Below are 20,427 nucleotides of genomic sequence, written 5' to 3' on the forward strand. Positions count from 1 at the left end.
ATGGGAGGGGGGGCAGATGCTAGAAGGCAGTTGTTTCCCTCCAAATTTCCCTAAGAATGTCTTCAGAAACTTCTGGGGTGATGGTAGAGACAGATCTGTGTAATGTTTACTTAGCACACTCTCATATTCTGGTAGAATTGAAATAGTAAAAAAGTAAGCACAGAAAACAAAAATGAAAATAACATCAAAGCAAGTGCACTTTGATGATTTAGTATATATTTATTTTGATATTAATAATCTAACAGAGAATGAAAATGATGAAAGACACAGAAAGGCAGTATGGTGCAATTAAAGTTTTTGAAACAGTATTGAGAAGTAATAAAAGTACCATATTTCAGGGCACCTGGGTGGCTCAGTTGGTTTAGCGTCTGCCTTTGGCTCAGGTCATAGTCTCTGGGTCCTGGGATGGAGCCCAGGGTCAGGCTTCCTACGGGAAGCCTGCTTTCTCTCACTCTCCCCACCCCCCGCCCTGCCACACTGCTCATGCTCTCTCTCTCTCTCAAATAAATAAATAAAATCCTTAAAAAATACTGCCATATTTCTGGGACATTAGGGAGTAGATACCTACTAGATCACACTTAATCAATATCTAAAGCTAATTTATTTAGATAAAAAGAAATGTAAATAAAGGAGGCTTATAGCTTTAGTTGTATCTACACCTATCCTAAGAACATTCAGGAAGTAGTTTTCATGAAGAGTCAGAATGATTTTTTTTTTCTTTTAATAGTGTACCTAATTCACTTTTAAATTTTAAAAGTGTTTCTTATAGAACTTTCAGAAAAAAATAGCAAAGTTTAATAGTAAAGTAGATCACCACCAAAGCAGTCTGATCATCACCAAAGCAATTGCCTTCAAGCGCCACATCCTGGAGTAATCTGGGAGAATTTTTATTTTTTAAATAAAGATATCAGGACTCACTATCAGATTCTCATTTTATTGGTCTTGGGGAGCCCCATGGGCACTGGCATGTTTAAAAATTCCCCAGGTGATTCTGATATATATCCAGGTTTTAGAACTGGAGATAAATACACAAAATTAAAAATTTACGTAGTAAGATTTAATGCACAAAGTAAAATTTCTTTCAGATTATAGAATTAGGAATTGTGAAATGGATGTTTGGAAATTGAAGTGAATCACATGTAGGAGCTTTAGAGTTATCTGAGGTTACTACTGTAAGAATCATGATCGAAACACTTTTTTCTTAAATCAATCAGAGAGAAAAATATCTAATAATTCAAACAGTAAGGATGATATCCTGAATTCACCAACTCACTTCATATCACTAACTAGAATTGCAGGGTCAATTGCCTTATCTCATTGGGGGGGAAAATAACAACAAACCATCGAAGGTGGCCAGACCACTTCTCTGGCTGATGGATGAACTAGACAGTGGCAGGGCTAACGGGTGATTGTGGCCTGCTTCCAAGTCAATACCCTGCTGCACAATTGGTGACAGAAAATCAAGAGACCAGAATATTCCTGCCATTTGGCACGTAGAAACATGGCTTAAAAATCAAGTAATAGCCACTCTATGCCTCCTTCTGACTGCATTTTGGGTGCTTCGATCATTCTTGTTGCATATGATTGCATGGTTTAGGAGGATTCACTCACTGGTTTATCACTTCCTTGTTGCTTTTCATGGTCAGATGACCCAGGTAACCACATAAAATAAACTGAAAATTGCCTGTTTGAGTAAAATACTGGTATTCCAGATTATGAAACAGTTCATTAGGAGGTAGCTCACTCTCCGTTAAATTCTACACTCATGTTCTAGAATTCCTGTGTTTCTATAAAGTCTTAATTTAAAATTTTAATTATTAAGAAAATGGAATGGTGACGCCTAGGTGGCTCAGTCAGTTAAGGGTCTGCCTTCAGCTCGGGTCACGATCCCAGGGTCTTGGGATTGAGTCCCATGTCGGGCTCCTTTCTCAGGGAGGAGGCTGCTTCTCCCTCTGCCTGCTCTGCCTGCCGCTCCCCCTGCTTTGCTCCCTCTCTCTCTGACAAATAAATAAATAAATAAATAAATAAGATATTAAAAAAAAAAAACCTGAATGGTACTTCATCAAGCTTTTTCAAAACGAAAAAGTAATCTATCTCTGGACATTTGAAGATGAAAAGTCTCACTTGGCACAGAGGACTTTGGAGTGGGTCAACAGGGAATACCTCACTTCACAGAACAAATTGATCCTACTGAATTTTCCATAGCCCATGACAAGGGTCGGAAAACTATGGCCAGTGGGAAAATCTGGCTTGCCACTTATTTTTGTAAGGCCTTGCAAGCTAGGAATGGTTTTTATGTTCTTAAGTGATTGAAAATCATTAAAAAATATTTCGTGACATGAAAATTATATGAAATGCAAATTTCAGTGTCCATAGATAAAATTTTTTGAACACAGCCATCCTTATTTGTTTTCATATTGTCTATGGCTACTTTTTTATGAAAATGGCAGAGTTTGGTACTTTCAACAAAGACAGTACATTTCACAAAATTGAAATATTTGCTATTTGTCCTATCCAGAAAAAGTTTGCTTGTCGCTCTTCTAGAGTAGTGTTTCTCAAAGTTTAATTTGCATACAAATGTGGGATCTTGTTAAAATATAGATGTGATACAGCAGGTCTACAATACCTAAGATTTGATTCAGCATTTTTTTTTTTTTAAGATTTTATTTATTTGTCAGAGAGAGAGAAAGAGTACAAACAGAGGGAGTGGCAGGCAGAGGGAGAAAGAGGGGCTCCACTGGGCAAGGAGCCCAAGGCAGGACTTGATCCCAGGACTCTGGGATCATGACCTGAGCTGAAGGCAGACGCTTAATTGACTGAGCCACCCAGATATTCCTGATTCAGCATTTCTAATAGGCTACCTGATTATGCTGAGACTGCTAGTTTGAGGAACATATCTTAAAAAGCAAAGCTGTAGGCCATGATCCTCACTATACAGGTTCACAAGACTCATGTCAGTCTGACTAAGAGCAGATCTTTCAAGAATGGATTCATATTATTAACTAAGCTCACAAGATTGATGTAGAAACTTAGAAATCTAATTTATTAAATTATTTTTAAAAAGATTTTATTTATTTATTTGACAGAGATCATAAGTAGGCAGAGAAGCAGGCAGAGAGAGAGAGAGAGGGAAGCAGGCTCCCTGCTGAGCAGAGAGCCCAATGTGGGGATCGATCTCAGGACCCTGAGATCATGACCTGAGCCAAAGGCAGAGGCTTTACCCACTGAACTACCCAGATGCCCCTAATTTATTAAATTATTAATGAGTAATATGATAGGGACCACTCCAGAATCTTCTGCTCCTATAGACATGCTATCTGAGATGCCGAATTAGAGCAGAAGGACAAGAAAGGATAGGAAACAGCAGGAGATAGTTGTGTGTTTAGACCACTCAAATAGAGGCTAATAGATTTGCTGGCTCACTGCTGCTGGCACCAGAGTGGTGGTTTTAAAATGTACCTCTGGGGGCACCTGGGTGGCTCAGTGGGTTAAGCCTCTGCTTTCTGCTCAGGTCATGATCTCGGGGTCCTGGGATCTAGTCCCGCATAAGGCTCTCTGCTTGGCGGGGAGCCTGCTTCCTCCTCTCTCTCTCTCTGCCTGCCTCTTTGCCTGCTTGTGGTCTCTCTTTGTCAAATAAATAAATAAAATCTTTAAAAAAAATAAAAAAATAAAATGTACCTGGGATTTGTTTTAATCAGATATGGTAAGACACACAGACATGGAAGTAACTGTTACAGAGGAAGATTTTTTATATTCACAGATCCCTAGAAATAGGAGGCACAGTAAGCCATGTGGGGGCAGGTACAGAAGGAGGTATCAGGCAAGAGACTTTATTGTGGTTGTCCAGGGAAGGAATGGAAGAGGCAAGATATTGGTTTGTTTTAATGACTTCAGCAGCCTCTGGGATTGAGGGGCTCTCTCCTGTCTGGCACCTAGCTCTGGAGTGATTAGGGCAGAGGGACAGTGGCCCGTAAAAGCTAAGTATAAGACAGAGTTAGGGGTATGGGCATTGATTAGGTTGGATTACATATGAAAGTGTAGTCTCCTTGAGTTTTTTGCTCTCTAAGAATTAGCTGGCCCTGGGTAGGGTCACCAAGGCCCCAGATGTCAAAATGACAGGAAACAGAAAAAATAAAAAAAATTATGATTAATAGCGGGTCCTTGGACCAGGGCACCCTTGTCTAGGATGATTATGGGATGGACACTGCCTATATACCCCTCTTTGATTATTTGTTTGTTTTCTGTTTTTGTAGTTGTCTGACCTCCTTTCTAATTGACACATTTTTCCTTCAGATCTGCTCATTCTTTTAGGTTATGGAGAAGTCCTTCTGGTCTGGGCATCCTTCAGCCTCTTTTAATTGATTTTGTGTGGTGATTATCAAGTTCAACATGGCTCTAATCGATTGCATGTTAATTACCTAGTTTAACTCAGAAAAGAGTATTATTTTGCTCACTATCAAGTTGGAGAGAGATACAATATAGTGCCCCAATATAGACAACACCATATTTTATGTGACAACTTCAACTTAATATGACTATTTATACACTTATAACACCCTACTTCAGAGTATAGAGCCCTCAATCTCTTCCAGAGGGTCACAAATTAGTGATGGTAACATTTAAGTGGTGGGTCTGATTGGGGGTCATTTTTTATGACACTATGATCACTTAGAGTATGGAGGTAATATTGTGATAGATACCTGCTTTCTCCACAGAGGTGCCTACAGGCCACAGAGAGAGAGAAAAGTTGTGGTAGATGCCCTTTTTGCAATCAACCCCAACATCCACAGGCTGATTTGGGGTGATCTTTCTGAGAGTCCTGCCTCCCACTCTAGCCAAAGAGAATTGCCCAGAGTGGCAGTAACTTCATTCCACCTCTCATTTTCATCACAGAGCAATTCCCTAATCTGGGTTCACTGTTTATTATTATCTTACAAAATTATGCCATGCCATTTTAAAGGATTTCCCTGTAAATTTCATTTTAAATATGTCACAACTCTAAAATTGCTAGGAGTAGCACTGAGAGAACAAGATCTGTCTACTCACACTAATTACTGTGTGACCATGATCAAATTACTTCTCTCTGGCCATCAGTTTCCTCATCAAAAATAGAAGGATGTTAGATTATAGGACTTTCACAAACTCTTCCAGCTTTAAACTGCTAAACTCAACTGGAATGTTTCTGTAAAATATGCATAAACGGGTTTATTTCTTTATTGCCCCACTCTTGGCATATGCCATATGGTAATCCAGACCGCCACTTGGCTTTTATTTCTTTTTTCTGGTGTTTCTGTAACTTGTTTAAAAGTCTGTTCCCAATTTTCTTCATCAAAAAAGGGAAAAGGTTATAAAATTTGCGGGGGTGGTTATCTTATTTGGCTTTGTATCCCCCAGACTTTGTACATATGGTCCATCTGATAGGTGTTGGTTGAATTACGTAATGTGGTAGTACCCTCAATACTGGATAACGGAATCTTAAAAGGTTGAGAGCCTATAGCCTTGCACAATAAAGCAGGACTTTCACAAGCTACTTGATTTGATGTGCAGTAGTTGTTGGTATCATATTGCAGTAACTACAGTTTATAAAATTATAAAATAATTTTGTTTCTCTGGAAACACCAGAAGAGTAATTTGACTTTAAATTTTTTAATAAGGTGATGAGGTGGCCAAGTGGTTAAGGTGATGGACTACTAAATTTCTTAACAGTATATTGTATTTCTGATAATTAAAGTAATTTCTGATAGTTCTATAGTTATCTAAATCCTATAAGGATCAAGGAAATTTTTGCATTGAGGTTGGGATTTTCCCATTTTTCATGGCTTATAGGAAGAAGATAGTTCATTCAGAGTAATTTCAAAGCCATACTTACATATGCTTTGTGGGATTTAAAAAAATCTTCAGAAACATATTTTTCTCCTCTTAATGCATTTCCACTTGTATGCAATGATTTTGATCAGAAAACTAAAATGTAGCAGCGGGTGAGCATGGGGGATGCACTGAATATAGAAGCGGTGCCAACAGATGCAAAAATGCCATGGAAATCTTTGGCCCAGAAATAATAGCTTACCAAAATACACACACACAGTTGTTGGACTCTTGAACAGATACACAGCCGTCTGTATAGACAACAGTGCTGTTGGCCAAGAATCCCGGAGGCAGGCCAACCTCCCATCCAGATGCCACTGCCAGTGAGGAGCCATTTGGCATCTACTTCTCTGGCTGCCAACCTTCTTTCCCATTCTCTGGCATGAATCTTCACAGGGGCTGCTCAAGGAAATTAAGACTCTGAAGACTTCTGTATTAATGTGCTGTAACAACAGAGTGCCACAGGAGCCCTTTATGCTATTTGAATGTTTTATCCCTTGATTTTTCTTTTAAGTGTCAAAGAAACCTGACTTCTATGTATTTGCCTACAGATAAATGCAATTGATATATTTTGATTTCTGCATGGAGCCAGCTTTCCTTAATCAAGAAATACTTTGAAAATGTTTAAAACACTACCAATTTGAAGTACACAGCAGAGAATGAAAGAGAGAAAAAGGAAGCAAAGAAGGAACAAAGGAAGAAATAAGAAAAGAAAGAAAAGAGGAAAAAGGAATCAAGTGTATTCATCCTTTGGGAGAGTGAAAGCAGTTGTTCACATTGCATCAGCCCTAGGAAAGTGAACACTAAGAAATTTCCTACTGTTCGGAAGAATTCAATAAGCTCACTTTCTTTTTCAATGAGAATTGAAGAGGTTATCAATATACTTCCATGAAAGTTTGCATGTGACACCAACTTCGCGGAGGGCGGGAGGAGGAAGGGAATCAACATGAGCACTGTCTTCTCACCGTGTAATCTCATCAAATTCCAATTTCTGCTTATGTGAGGTTGTACTTGGCACTGGCACCATTTAATACTTCCCAGTCCTTCCAGGAGAAATTTCTTTACTCACTGCACCTCACATCAGTGGGGTGGGCAGCCAGACACAACCTGCTGGAAGAGTTGCCTTTTTTTTTTCCCCCTGCAGCTACTGTACAAGAGCAAAGTTTTGAGATTCATCTGATCAAAGGGGAGCATTATCAGAGGATATCATAGTATCTGATGATTTTGATGAATTCAGAAACATGTCATAGTTCAAATCACATATTTTAATTTGCAAAACAAATAGTATTTTATTTATTTATTTTTAAGAAAGATTTTATTTATTTATTTGACAGAGAAATCACAAGTAGGCAGAGAGGCAGGCAGAGAGAGAGAGAGAGGGGAGGAAGCAGGCTCCCCGCGGAGCAGAGAGCCCCACGAGGGGCTCGATCCCAGGACCCTGGGATCATGACCCGGGCCAAAAGCAGAGGCTTTAGCCCACTGAGCCACCCAGGCGCCCCACAAATAGTACTTTAAATTTAAACTTCTGTAGTGTCAATATAAAACATTAAACTTCTATTTCATGCTTCAAGAGGAAAGGATAATCAGGAGGTCCGGCTTACATGGCTTATCTTGGCTCTGCTCGCTAATTTTGCATAAACGGAACACGTGAACTGGGGAAATATTTTTTGTGGGTGCTCCATATTCTTTCTCCAATTTGTCCACAAAAGTGCAATAAGCTCTTGAAGTTGACTTGTTAGGGTTTTAGTCGCAAAATAAGTGACCTTAAACATACAAGAAGGAATGCTTTCCCTGGATCCCTTCAGTGGGGCTGCCATATTAACTTTATTTGAAGCAACATAAATTGCTCTGAGATCTCTAAGTGTCATTGACATTGATAAATCATCCTAGAGAGACATGAACAAATGAATCAAATACTCATCAGCACATTCAGGAAAGATAAACATTTTTACAACAAGGAATAATATATCAGACAGCCTACTTACACAATGCTGTGTCACATAAAGATTTCTTGATGAGCCATACAGAACTATCCAGGTATATATTGTGTGAGTAATGCATGGAAGAGACAGCTTAAGCATAGAAAAGCCTGTGGCTAAGGTATACTGTAGAAACCATAATGTTTCATCTCTCTCTCTCTTTTTTTTTTTTTTTGACAAAAAAGTCTGTTCAGTATTAGAGTTAGGTGTAACTACAGATATCTAGACAGACATCAGCAGATCCCAGCAATGGCTACAACACTGCCCGGGCCTTCATCCCCAAATGAATACTCCAGACTTTGCCAGGATTGACAATAATCTTTCTCACAAATATGTGCTACCTGAGAGCCTTACAATAAATTTCGTGTTCTCAGTGGCATGTGAGAGACCGGCAGGAATTACTTGGGTATGCATTTTTATGCTTTTGTTGGAACATTTACAAGGGTATTTTCAATTATGTTGTATAAACACTAATTTTGAGGACTGCTAACAACAACAGTTCTAGCTAAATTTGTTAAGAACTTAGTATGTGCTTTACATATATTTTCTCATCCAATGCTCACAAGTAGTATTGGCATTATTTCCATTTTATGGATGAGGAAAGCAAGGATTCAAGAAGTGGTGTGACCTGGCTAAGCAGTGGAACTGGAATTGGAAGCCAGCAGTGTGACGCTGGAGCTCACAGCCTCAGACAGAACAGTGTGACTGTTAGGTGGAAAATGGATATTGGGGTCAAAGAATTTGGAAATGCAGAGTTGAAGTAAGTTTAAAAACTTCTTTCTTGTACAATTTCTCAGTCTTTAATATGCCAGTGGACACTGACACTCCCAGGTGAAGTACAACATGCAATATTTCCTAAACTAACTGAACCGTCGATAGCTCAAGTGCTTGGAGCATGAACGTCTAGTTTCAGATGCCGATTTTGATGCTTGTGATGTTTGTAACCCTGAGTGTAACCTTAAGTGATTAACCTCTTATGAAGTTACTTACTCACCAAAGGAAGACTTAATTATATTTAGCAAGTTGTACCCACCAAGGCAGAAGAATGGCCAACATGTTTCTGAGTAAGTTTTCAGAAGGAGTTGAAAAAGGATTTTTCATTAACATTCAATTAATGAAAAATATTAAACTAACTAGAGCATCTTTTTTTTAAACAGTTGTATTAATCAGTGCTCGACTTTCTCCTGAGACTTTACTGATTTAAAGTTATATTGTAATATCTTTGAAAGTTTTACAGGTATTTACGCTAAAAAGAAGGTAATATTAATTATAATCGTGTTCTCAGTAATTAGTGCTTTTTATAGTAATAACTTCTCTGGATGTTTGTATTATTTACTTTGATTACCATTTCATAATATTAAATATGGGTTTTTAAAGTGATACATATACATATGTAAAAAAGTAGGGCAGAGTTCCCTAAACTTTCTTGGTATTTTTTTTTTTTCACAGTGCCCCTAAGTCAAAGGAAATATTTAATAGTTTCATTTATTAAGCAGTAAGGGCCCAAAGAACTTAATAAATATTTATGTCTTAACAACTTAGTAGCCTTTGCAAAAATAACACACACAAATTGAAAGAAGAAATATTTTTATTTTATTCCTAAATAATCACAATTACTTACTAATGGGATGTGTGCACCTGTTGGCTCCTGCAAAACTCCTCAATCCTTGGAATCAGATTGGTTCTCACTTCTCTTTTTTTAGTATTCTTATTTTTTAAATTTAAAATTTAGGTAGTTAACAGACAGAGCAACTTTGGTTTCTGGAGTAGAATTCAGTAATTCATCACTTTCACACAATCCCCAGTACTCATCATAACAAGTGCTCTCCTTAAACACCCATCACTCATCTAGCCCATCCCCCACCCCCTCCCTCCATCAACCCTCAGTTTATTCTCTGTTGTTAAGGGTCTCTTATGGCTTATTTCCCTCTCTCCTTTTTTTCTTTCCCCTCTTCCCACATGTTCCTTTGTTTTCTTTCTTAAATTCCATACATGAGTGGGATCGTATGAGATTTGTCTTTCTCTGACTTCCTTATTTTACTTAGCTTAATACACTGTAGCTCCATTCATGCCATTGCAAATGGCAAGATTTCATTCTTTTTGATGGCTGAGTAGTGTTTCATTATATATATACACCACATCTTTGTCCACTCACCAGTCCATGGACATTTCGCCCTCCCCATAGTTTGGCTATTGCTGATAATACTGTTATACACATCAGGATTCATGTACCTCTTTGAATCAGTATTTTTGTGTCCTTTGGGTAAATACCTATTGCTGATATTGCTGGATCATAGGGTAGTTCTATTTTTAACATTTTGAGGAACCTCCATACTATTTTCCAGAATGCCTGTACCAGTTTGCATTCACCAACTGTGTAAGAAGTTTCCCCTTTCTCTGCATCCTCACAAACACCTATTGTTTCTTGTGCTGTTAATTTTAGCCATTCTGGCAGGTATGTGATGGTATCTCATCATGGTTTTGATTTGTATTTCCCTGATGATGAGTGATGTTGAGCATCTCTTCATGGGTCTGTTAGCCATCTGGATGTCTTCTTTGGAAAACTGTTTATTCATGTCTTCTGCTCATTTCTTAACTACATTATTTGTTTTTTAGGTGTTGAGTTTAAAAGTTCTTTGTAGATTCTGGATATTAACCTTTTATCAGGTATGTTGTTTGCAAATATCTTCTCCCGTTCTGTAGGCTGCCTTTTAGTTCTATTGATTGTTTCCTTTGCTGTGCAGAAGATTTTTATCTTGATGAAATCCCAATAGTTCATTTTTACTTTTGTTTCCCTTGGCTGTGGTGATGTGTCTAGTAAGAAATTGCTATGACTGAGGCCAAAAAGATTTCTGCCTGTGTTCTCCTCTAGGATTTTGATGGTTTCCTGTCTCACATTAAGGTCTTTCTTTCATTTTAAATTTATTTTTGTGAATGGTGTAAGAAAGTGGTCCATTTTCATTTTTCGGTGTGTTGTTGTCCAGTTTTCCCAACACCATTTGTTGAAGAGACTGTCTTTTTTCCATTGGATATTCTTCCCTTCTTTGTCGAAGACTAGTTGACCATAGAGTAGAAGGTCCAATTCTGGGTCTTCTACTCTGTTCCATTGATCTCTGTGCCTGTTTTTGTGCCAGTACCATACTGTCTTGATGATTACAGCTTTGTAATATAGCCTGAAGTCTGGAATTGTGATGGCACCAGCTTTGGTTTTCTTTTTCAACATTCCTTTGACTCTTTGGGGTCTCTTCTGGTCCTATACAAATTTTAGGATTATTTGTTGCAGCTCTGTAAAAAAAGATGACAGTATTTTGATAGGGATTGCATTGAGTACAGATTGCTCTAGGTAGCATAGACATTTTAACAATATTTGTTCTTCCAAAAAAATCAATATTATTTGAAAAAAAAATTTGTCTTTCCAGTCCACGAGCATCAAACATTTTCCATTTCTTTGTGTACTCTTCAATTTCTTTCATAAGAGTTCAATAGTTTTCAGAGTACAGATCTTTTACTTCTTTATTTATATTTATTCCTAGGTATCTTGTTTTTGGTGCAACTGCAAATGGGATCAATTCCTTGATTTCTTTTTCTGCTGTCTCATTATTGGTGTATAGAAATGCAACAGATTTCTGCACATTGACTTTTATCCTGTGACTTTGCTCAATTCATGTATGAGTTCTGCAATTTTCTGGTAGAGTCTTTGGGTTTTCTACATGTCTTCATGTCTCTATCATGTCATTGCAAATAGTGAAAGTTCGATTTCTTCCTTGCCAGTTTGGATGCCTTTTATTTCTTTTTGTTGTCTGATTGCTGAGGCTAAGACTTCCAGTACTATGTTAAATAGTAATGGGGTTCTCACTTTTCTTATTTCCTGTTCCACGTTGGTTTTAGTATAGTTCTTGCTTTTTATCAAAGCAATCGCAGAAAACTCAGCTTTACAAAGATCAGAGATCGCCAAATGGCATGCAAAACAATCTAATGTTGAAGCTACAGACCACCTAGAGCTTGTTGTTTGCTGTGCCTGTATTTCATTCAAAAATCTAAATATCCTACCATACTCCTTGTGAGTTCACTATAGCACTCTGGGAAAACTTTGCACACAGTTTGGGAACTGTGGGATTAGGGTACAATATATGATATCCTATCTTTTAACATAAAAGTATTCAAGTATTTAAAGTGTGTTATTTATATGCATCTGTGTATGTGTATGTGAGAGAAACTCTGTTATTTAAAACTCAAACTGACTGTAGCCTTTTCCATTTTCTAAGAGAGGTGGCCTAATTCATTTGAGGAAATCAAACATTTCTATGCTGTTCTTTTACTTTTTGGTGGAAGGAAGTTGGAAGGGACAGACCCAGCACAAGAATGAGTCTGTTGATATGCAACGGGACACCAGAACCTAGTTTATAATAGGGTAGAAAGAACTAAACTGCTCTCCATAATAAAGCGATCAGTGGAGTGAAAGTAAGAGGGGAATATGCAACATGATAGGCAACTACACCTCCACTCAGCACAAAGGGCTGAGCAGATTTTTTTAAGAATAGCGAAATCTGATATTCTATGCTGTTATGTTACTGGGGTATGAACCCAAACCATTTCCCCAAATTTCTAGTGTAGTTTTTTCCACACACATGCCTTGTGTAATTGGTATTTTGGTGGAAATCAAAGAGGGCTGAGGTTTACCCTTGGATCAGCCTAGAAGAGAGAGTAAGAAGTGATGATGTATGAGTGACATTGAGAACTGTGGAGAGAGGCTCTCAAAGTCAGAAGTGACCATAATAACCAAGTCACCAGAGATGCCCAGAAAGCTTGGGTAGGAGGATGGGAGACTTGACAAGAGATGTGGGTCATGAGACACTGATCAGGGGCCACAGCCTGGGGATAGAGGGAAGAAGTCATCAATGTAGAAACTGGAGTTGGAGGACATTAGGAGAAGGAAAGAATAAATGAATTGGGGGAATCGGAGGGGGAGATGAATCATGAGAGACTGTGAACTCTGAGAAACAAACTGAGGGTTTTGGAGGGAGAGGGGTGGGGGTTAGGTGAGCCTGGTGGTGGGTATTAAGGAGGAAACGTATTGCATGGAGCACTGGGTGTGGCGCATAAACAATGAATCTTGGAACACTGAAAAAATAAAATAAAATAAAATAAGAAAAAAAAGAAAAGAAAAGAAACTGGAGTTTTGCAGATAATTTTGACCTAGTGGGAAGAGCTGAGAGTAGAGACCAAACTATTTTTGGTGAGTCAAGGGACTCTGTCCCAGATGGAGGGCCAACACAAATGTGTAGTCTGGATCCATAAGCAGAAGTGGCATAAATTATAACCTAAGAAAGCAGAACTGTTCGGGCTAGCAGTGAAGATTTTATACCAGATACTTGACAGAATCAATGATCCCTTCCCTTTACTCAGCCTAATTTTGGTCCTGCTAGAGAAACAATAATGCAGGAATTTCACTACTACAAGAGACCCAGACACTAAGCAAACAGTTGTTATATGTCACAGCTATCCTCAACTCAATACATTATGATATCCCAAACTCTCTCTGGATAAAAAACAAAAACAAAAACAAAACAAAAACAAAACAAACACAAAAAACGAAAACCAAGCTCAGAAAACTAGGAAGAGAAGGGAAACTCCTCAACATGATAAAGGGCATTAACGAAAACACCCATGACTAATATACTCAGTGGTAAAAGAATAAAAGTTTTCTCCCTAAAGTCACGAACAAAATAAGAATACCCTTCTATTTGACATTGTATTAGAAGCTCTAGCCAGCGATACTAGACAAGAAAAGGGAAATTCAAGGAGAGAAAGAAAGTAAAACTATCTTCATTCACAGGGGACATGATTCTTTGTAAAGAAAATCCCCCCAAATACAAAAAGAAAACTCCTACAGCTAATAAACAAATTTGGCAAGTTGCAAAATACAAGATCAACCAACAAAAATTAGTTGTGTTTGTACATGAAAAAAGTTAATAATATGAAAAGAAAATTAAGGAGATAATTTCACTTAAAATAGTACCTGAAAGAATAAAAGACCTAGCAATAAATTTAACCAAGGAGTGAAAAACTTGTACACAGAAAACTACACAACATTGCTGGAAGAAATTAAAGAAGATCTAACTAAATGGAAAGACATCCCATGTTCATGGATAGAAAGCCTCAACATTGTTAATATGTCAATACTATTCAAAACTATTTACAGATTCAATGCCATTCCCATAAAAATTCTAACAGCATTTTCTTCCCCAGAAATGGGAAAGCCAATTCTCAAAATCATATGAAATTGCAAAGGTCCCAGAACAGCAAAACAATCTGGAAAAGGAGGAACAAAATCAGAGGCCTCACACAAAAGAAATTTGAACCCTGATACACTGCTGGTAAGAATGTAAACTAGTGCAACAGTTGTGGAAACCAGTTTTAGAGATCCCTCAAAAAGCTAAATCATATCACACAGAAATTCAATTCCTAGGTATCCAGTTATATACCCAAAGAATTCAAAATAGGATTCAAACAGATACTTATATGCATTACAATATTATTAACAATAGCCAAATGGCTGAAACAACTCAAGTATCTGTCAACAGATGAATGGATTAACAAAATATGGTTTATACATTCAATGGAATATTATTTGGTCATGAAGAGGAATAAAGTTCTGATATATATTACAACATGGATGAGCCTTGAAAATATTATGCTGAGTGAGATAAACTGACATAAAAGAACAAATATTGTATGATTCTACTTATAAGAAGTATTTAGAATAGGCAAATCTGTAGAGACAGGAAGTAGAATAAAAGTTACAAAGGTCTGGGGGAGGAGAAGAGGGGAAAATAGGGGGTTACTGCTTAATGAGTAGATGTTCTAGTTGGGGTGATGAAAAAGTTTTCAAAATAGTAGTGATGGTTACACAATATTGTGAATGTGATTAATGTCAATGAATTATACATTTCAAAATAGTTAAAACTGCATCTTTTATGTTACATAATTTTACCACAATAAAAAATAATTAAAAAATTTGGGCAATGTTAATTATGGAAGCTGATAGATCAGATTACTATCAGAAAAATTAATCTGTATTTTAGGGTGTTAGAAATCTTACAATGGAAAAATCTGAATAAATCACTCAGTTAAAAAACTCATTAGTATATACACTTAAGACATCAAATATTAGTTTCGAGCCATTATTTTATTCTTTTTCATAAGTCTAAGCATATGTGTATTCTCTAGATTGTAAGTAATCTGGGCATTTGCTTCAAAGACATGGGGAGGCACTCTGGCAATGTTTGATTGACAATAATGATATCTATTGATTCACTGGAGGAACTTATTGGACATATCCCATTTAGTTCTTTGGTTTCAATCTTAAACAAAAATGGAGAAACTTTTGGACAAATATTCCCACAAAAAAGTTGCAAGCATTGTCCTTCCCATGAATTCAATAATGTGAATTTTTTTTCTTTCTGAGGGATATAAACATGGAAATTGGTATGACTTCCTTAAAAATACTGGCCATCACCATATATTGTTTTTTCCAAGAGGTTCTATAAAAAGGGGTTTGATCAAGGATTCCTTAGAACAGATTGTGATATAGGAGATCTGATTATCTGGGACCTGGAAGTTGAAATGGAGGGACTTTGGAGCCAATAAGACAGGATCTAGGCGTGCCAGTGTATGAACTCTGTAGGAGAGAGCTGGAGCAAGGGGGTCAGATCCAGCTACTGGGTGCCTGAGCAGCAGATCATTTTTTGAGGGTTGTAGGGTGATGAGTAGTAAAGCTGATATTGATAGTGAGCCAATCTGTTTGAAATCCTTCATAAAGAATGAGACAGATTTAAATAAATGAGCAATAGGTATGATAGATTTTAAGTAAATGAGCCTGGCTGCCTCAGTCAGTTAAGCATCTGACTGGATATCCGCTCAGGTCATGAATCAGGGCTGTGAGATTAAGCTCCACATGGGGCTCTGAGCTAGGTGTGAAGCTTGCTTAAGATTCCCTCTCACCCTGCCCCTCTCCCTACCCTGTTCATGCATGTGCTCTCTCTCCCTCTTAAAAAAAGGATCAACAAGTGTCCAATAAATAATTCATGCTTCCTGCTTGGGGTTGAACATAAAGCTGAACCTACAGGTGGGGGCAAGGAGACACCCTGGGCAAAAGGAAAATGGTTTAGGAAGAACCACATTCTTATGCATGTGAAAACATATTGTCAGTATGATGCCCTAATCAAACCTTAGTGCTCTAGTTGTTCATGGATATGAGATTTAAGATATATTCCATAACAGAACAAAGATGAAAGCAGTCCCATTTGTCATTATATCACTACAAAATGATGAGAATTATGGACTAAAGAGGAAAAAACAAAGGTTCAAATGGTCATGTTTTGGGGCTAGAAAAAAGAAAATCTCCCGGTTTTAATCACAAATTTTAGACTAAAAAAAAAAAAAAAAAAAAAGTCTTATCATTGCAGTCATGGGGGAAAACCTCTACAAAAATAAAGAGCATGTCCTATATATCATAACCCCAAATAGATTTGTTGGAGTTGTTCTTGTATAGAAGGATATTTGGTGCAACTGCTTATTTGTTGTAATAGTCAACATCTAATTTTGAGACTTTACCATGTGCCAGAGGATGTTCTAGGTACTTCAATTGTATCAAGTTATTTAAAGCTCATAATACCTTTGTCTCGGCTACATACTACCATTATGCCCACCCTGGAGATTAAAAAAAAAAAAAAATTAAGCAAGGAGAGGTCAAGTAACTTGCCCCAAAAGTCCACAACAAGTCACAGAGTTTAAATGCCAGCAGTCTGGTCCAAAATCCACACACTTTACCATGGCATTATTCTCCCTTTTGCAACTAATGAGAAGGGCCTTTGTTGGTAGAGAGAAGTGGTGTCAAATCATTGCCTCCAAAGCATGATCCAAAAGACACTGGCCCCTCAACACGTTTCATGGCAAAACAAGCGTTCACTGGTGAAATGCTGAACGTTATATTCCCTTCTTCCCTGTACCCACTGCAGGGCCATAGTAAGTACTAGTATAAAGGCTATAATAAATTTTGTCATCAGTAAATCTTTTTATAATTTGTTTCACCCAACACAGGATCTTTATTTGCATAACATCTTATTATTCTTGCTTAGACTCAATACTATATAAACTGTATTTGGGGAAATGCTGCATTAAAATATAAAAATGCTGATGTAATAACTAGCCATGTTACAAAAAGCTAACTTTTGAGAAATCATATGTAGTTAGGAAGAAAAACCCACTATTTAGATTTGGTGAGATGGGCCTTAAAGTTAAAACCTTATACTCTGCCTTGATCAGAGAAATACTATCCAAATGAATTTTTTCTTTTTTCCAGGTTATGGAGATCTGTCTTCTATCTTCTTGACTTTATTTTGCTTTCCCTATATTTTTCTGATCTTATGCTGGTTTATTTTGGCTTTGGTCACTTTCTTATTTCAGGACATTTTTAATATTTATAGACTATTTTTGGACCCTGCTAATTAAATCTCTCAAAATTCATTTAAAGGAGGAAATCTTCACCAATTGATTTCCATGAAAGTTTGTCCTTTCCAATACTGAAAACATGAGAAATCCTTTTATTTTGGCTAAAAGAGTCATACCTGAATTGGGTGTCAATTTGAAATGGATTTCCCCAGATGGCCAGAAGCACTATGAAACACTCCATCCTCTGTACTACCCCTCGTCCACATATTCTTCTGTCCATTTTTTCAAAATCTTTTTTTTTTTTTTTTAAGATTTTATTTATCTGACAGAGACACAGTGAGAGTGGGAACACAAGCGGGGGCAGAGGGAGAAGCAGGCTTCCCGCTGAGCAGGGAGCTTGATGCAGGGCTCTATCCCAGGGCGCTGGGATCATGACTTGAGCTGAAGGCAGATGCCTGATGACTGAGCCACCCAGGCAACCTCAGAATATGTCTTCTTAAATGCACTTTATTCTGCAGGTGCAGCCTTTACATTGCTTTCCATATGAATAATATTATTAATAGATAATGTGATAGTTTCTTAATTATGTGATAATATTATCTCTGCACTAATGTTCTGACAGCTTTATTACTGCCAAAATCAATATTTCTTTACAGAAAGGAATTAAAAAGACACAATTTCCAGGATTGACAATAAAATGATGACAGATCCCACAAGTTACAGAAATGAATCACTCTCATTTTTTCGTAGTCATATCTTAAGTGATTATTTTTTGTTTTGAGGTTGTGGGATGTTTCAGGACCAGGTACACATCCATATTTCTTTAAAGTAGTATGTTCACTTATGTGGGAAGAGCTGTGCCCTTCTATAGCCTAAACCGGGATTTCCTATAAAGCAGTTATATGCTATTTGTTTATTTATTTGTCATAGAGAGAGAAGTGAGAGCAAGCACAGGCAGACAGAGTGGCAGGCAGAGGCAGAGGGAGAAGCAGGCTCCCTGCCAAGCAAGGAGCCGGATGTGGGACTCGATCCCAGGACGCTGGGATCATGACCTGAGCCGAGGGCAGCCACTTAACCAACTGAGCCACCCAGGCGTCCCCAGTTATATGCTATTTGTACTTGGGTGTGTATATAGGTGTTTATGTTTTTATAAAATGCAGTAATTTTTTTCTGCTCTGTGACATCAGATTATTTTCTTCAGGCAGCCTCCTCCACCCGTCCACCACCCCCATCACAAAGCCAAAACACCAAGCAGAAGGACATGGCCCACAATGTAAGAGAGCAAATGTGAAGGCCTGGCAAGGAGGCTGGAGGACAGGAGGTCCTCTTCAGACCCCCTCTCAGAACCCCACCACCTCTACTGCCCCATGGTCTAAACTGAGCACCTCAGCGCTCCTCCTCAAGCACAGGAATGAATGAAGATGCCAAATACTGAGGACTTGTCACTTTAGCATGTATTGATTAAAAAAATAAAGGGAAGGAGAAGTTTTCAATATCATTTCAGGATAACTATTTTCTGGTATAAAAAGACATTATTCTCAAACAATAACTTTCTAAAAAAATACATCATCCGAAGTTTTAAAGTTTCACTGAATGTTTCAAATCTCTGGGAACAAATTACATAGTAACGGTTTTGACCACTTTTTGCCTGAAGAAACGCAAAATCTTGCAAGTCAATGCAAAGGCAGGCTTTGCCACAAAGGACTGCTGCTGACCTTGAGCCCAACTGTGCTCTTTGCAAAAGGGACTGCCGCTGGGCAACAGGGGTCTCAGGAAACAACCCAATTGCCTCTGTGTGCCTCTGTGCACAGGGAGAAGTCAGACATGCCCGCCTGTACCTCTCTAAGGTGAGAAGGCAGAATATTGTAGGCCTTTCGGAATCCATCATGGCTAAAATGCAATAATATTTAAAGGTAAATCGGTGAGGACCATCACCCATAAATCCTCCGACATAAAACAACCAGTATTAATACTTCAGTGCCTCTGACTCTCTTTTCACTATTATTTTGACCATGCCCTTGTTAGCATTGTGTATAACACTAAACTTCTTGTTGCTGTTGTTAACTTCTCAAGTTAAAATGTTTTCCCCCTTAAATTTCTATTTCTTTAAGTATTACTGAGCTTGGGCATTTGTCATAACCAAGTTACTAGCTCTATTTCTTTTTTTTTATAGCCTTTGCCAATTTATATATTTTTTACATCTTCATTTGTTAAATTTTGTTTTTTAAAGATAGGTTGTATTTGAACCTTAATTCCACCATTCATGTAAAAATTAGACAATTTGTTTAAGCTTTTGCATCTTTGACTTCTCATCTATGAAGTGAGGTTAGTAACATTTACTTTCTAGTGTTCTCGTGCACATTCAATGAGTCAACATACAGAAAGCCCAGTGTCTGATTATGGCAAATGCCATAGTATGGGATCACCACCTCTTTCATTTTCTTTACTATATTTCCCAGTTCCCTGAGAATCTAGGTGAGGTGACAAGACTAAGTCTCACCAGTGGAATGTAAACATAAGTGATATGTCACTTGTAGACTGCAGCAGATAAAAGTTCTCTCTACTACATCCATACTATTAGAAGTAAGAGTTTTTGAGATGGCAAATTTGCAGGATGGAAGGAATGTGTTTCCTGCAATCATCACTTAGAAAAAAGCCACAAGGAAGAGCCACCTGACCCATATCAGATTCTAATGCTATCTACCAGATTTTTTTTTTTTTTTTAATTAAGCTATTGTGGGGACCTGGGGTTTACTGGTTGTAGCAGTTAGAGTGATTTACCCTGTATTACATTTGTATGGGGTAAACACTTAAGGAATAGAAGCTGTTACTGTTACTATTATTCACAATCAAAAGGAACAGGCAGTGTCAGCTTTAGACTTGAATCATACTTAATATTCATTGACCAAAAGAACTAAAACAATTTTATTCTGACAGAATACTTCTCTCCTTACTCCACTCAAAAAAAAAAAAAAAAAAAGAAGAAGAAGAAGAAAAAGAAGTAAACATATATTCGCAGGAGGCTGCATTTACAAAAAGTATGAAGAAGCACAGTATTTTATAATTTACTATAATCAGCTACATTTCTTTAAGGTCTCCACCTAACTTGAACTCCTTAAAGCCATTGGCT

At 37.6% G+C, this 20,427-nt stretch overlaps 1 long non-coding RNA gene across 2 annotated transcripts in view; it reads left to right on the plus strand.

Moving 5' to 3' along the window:
- Positions 1 to 20,427, plus strand: part of LOC132012017 (uncharacterized) — a 136,017-nt gene that overhangs the window by 114,965 nt on the left and 625 nt on the right. The gene's annotated exons all lie outside the window — the stretch shown is intronic.

Source organism: Mustela nigripes, chromosome 2 (assembly GCF_022355385.1).
Source record: "Mustela nigripes isolate SB6536 chromosome 2, MUSNIG.SB6536, whole genome shotgun sequence".
Classification (NCBI taxonomy): Eukaryota; Metazoa; Chordata; class Mammalia; order Carnivora; family Mustelidae; genus Mustela; species Mustela nigripes.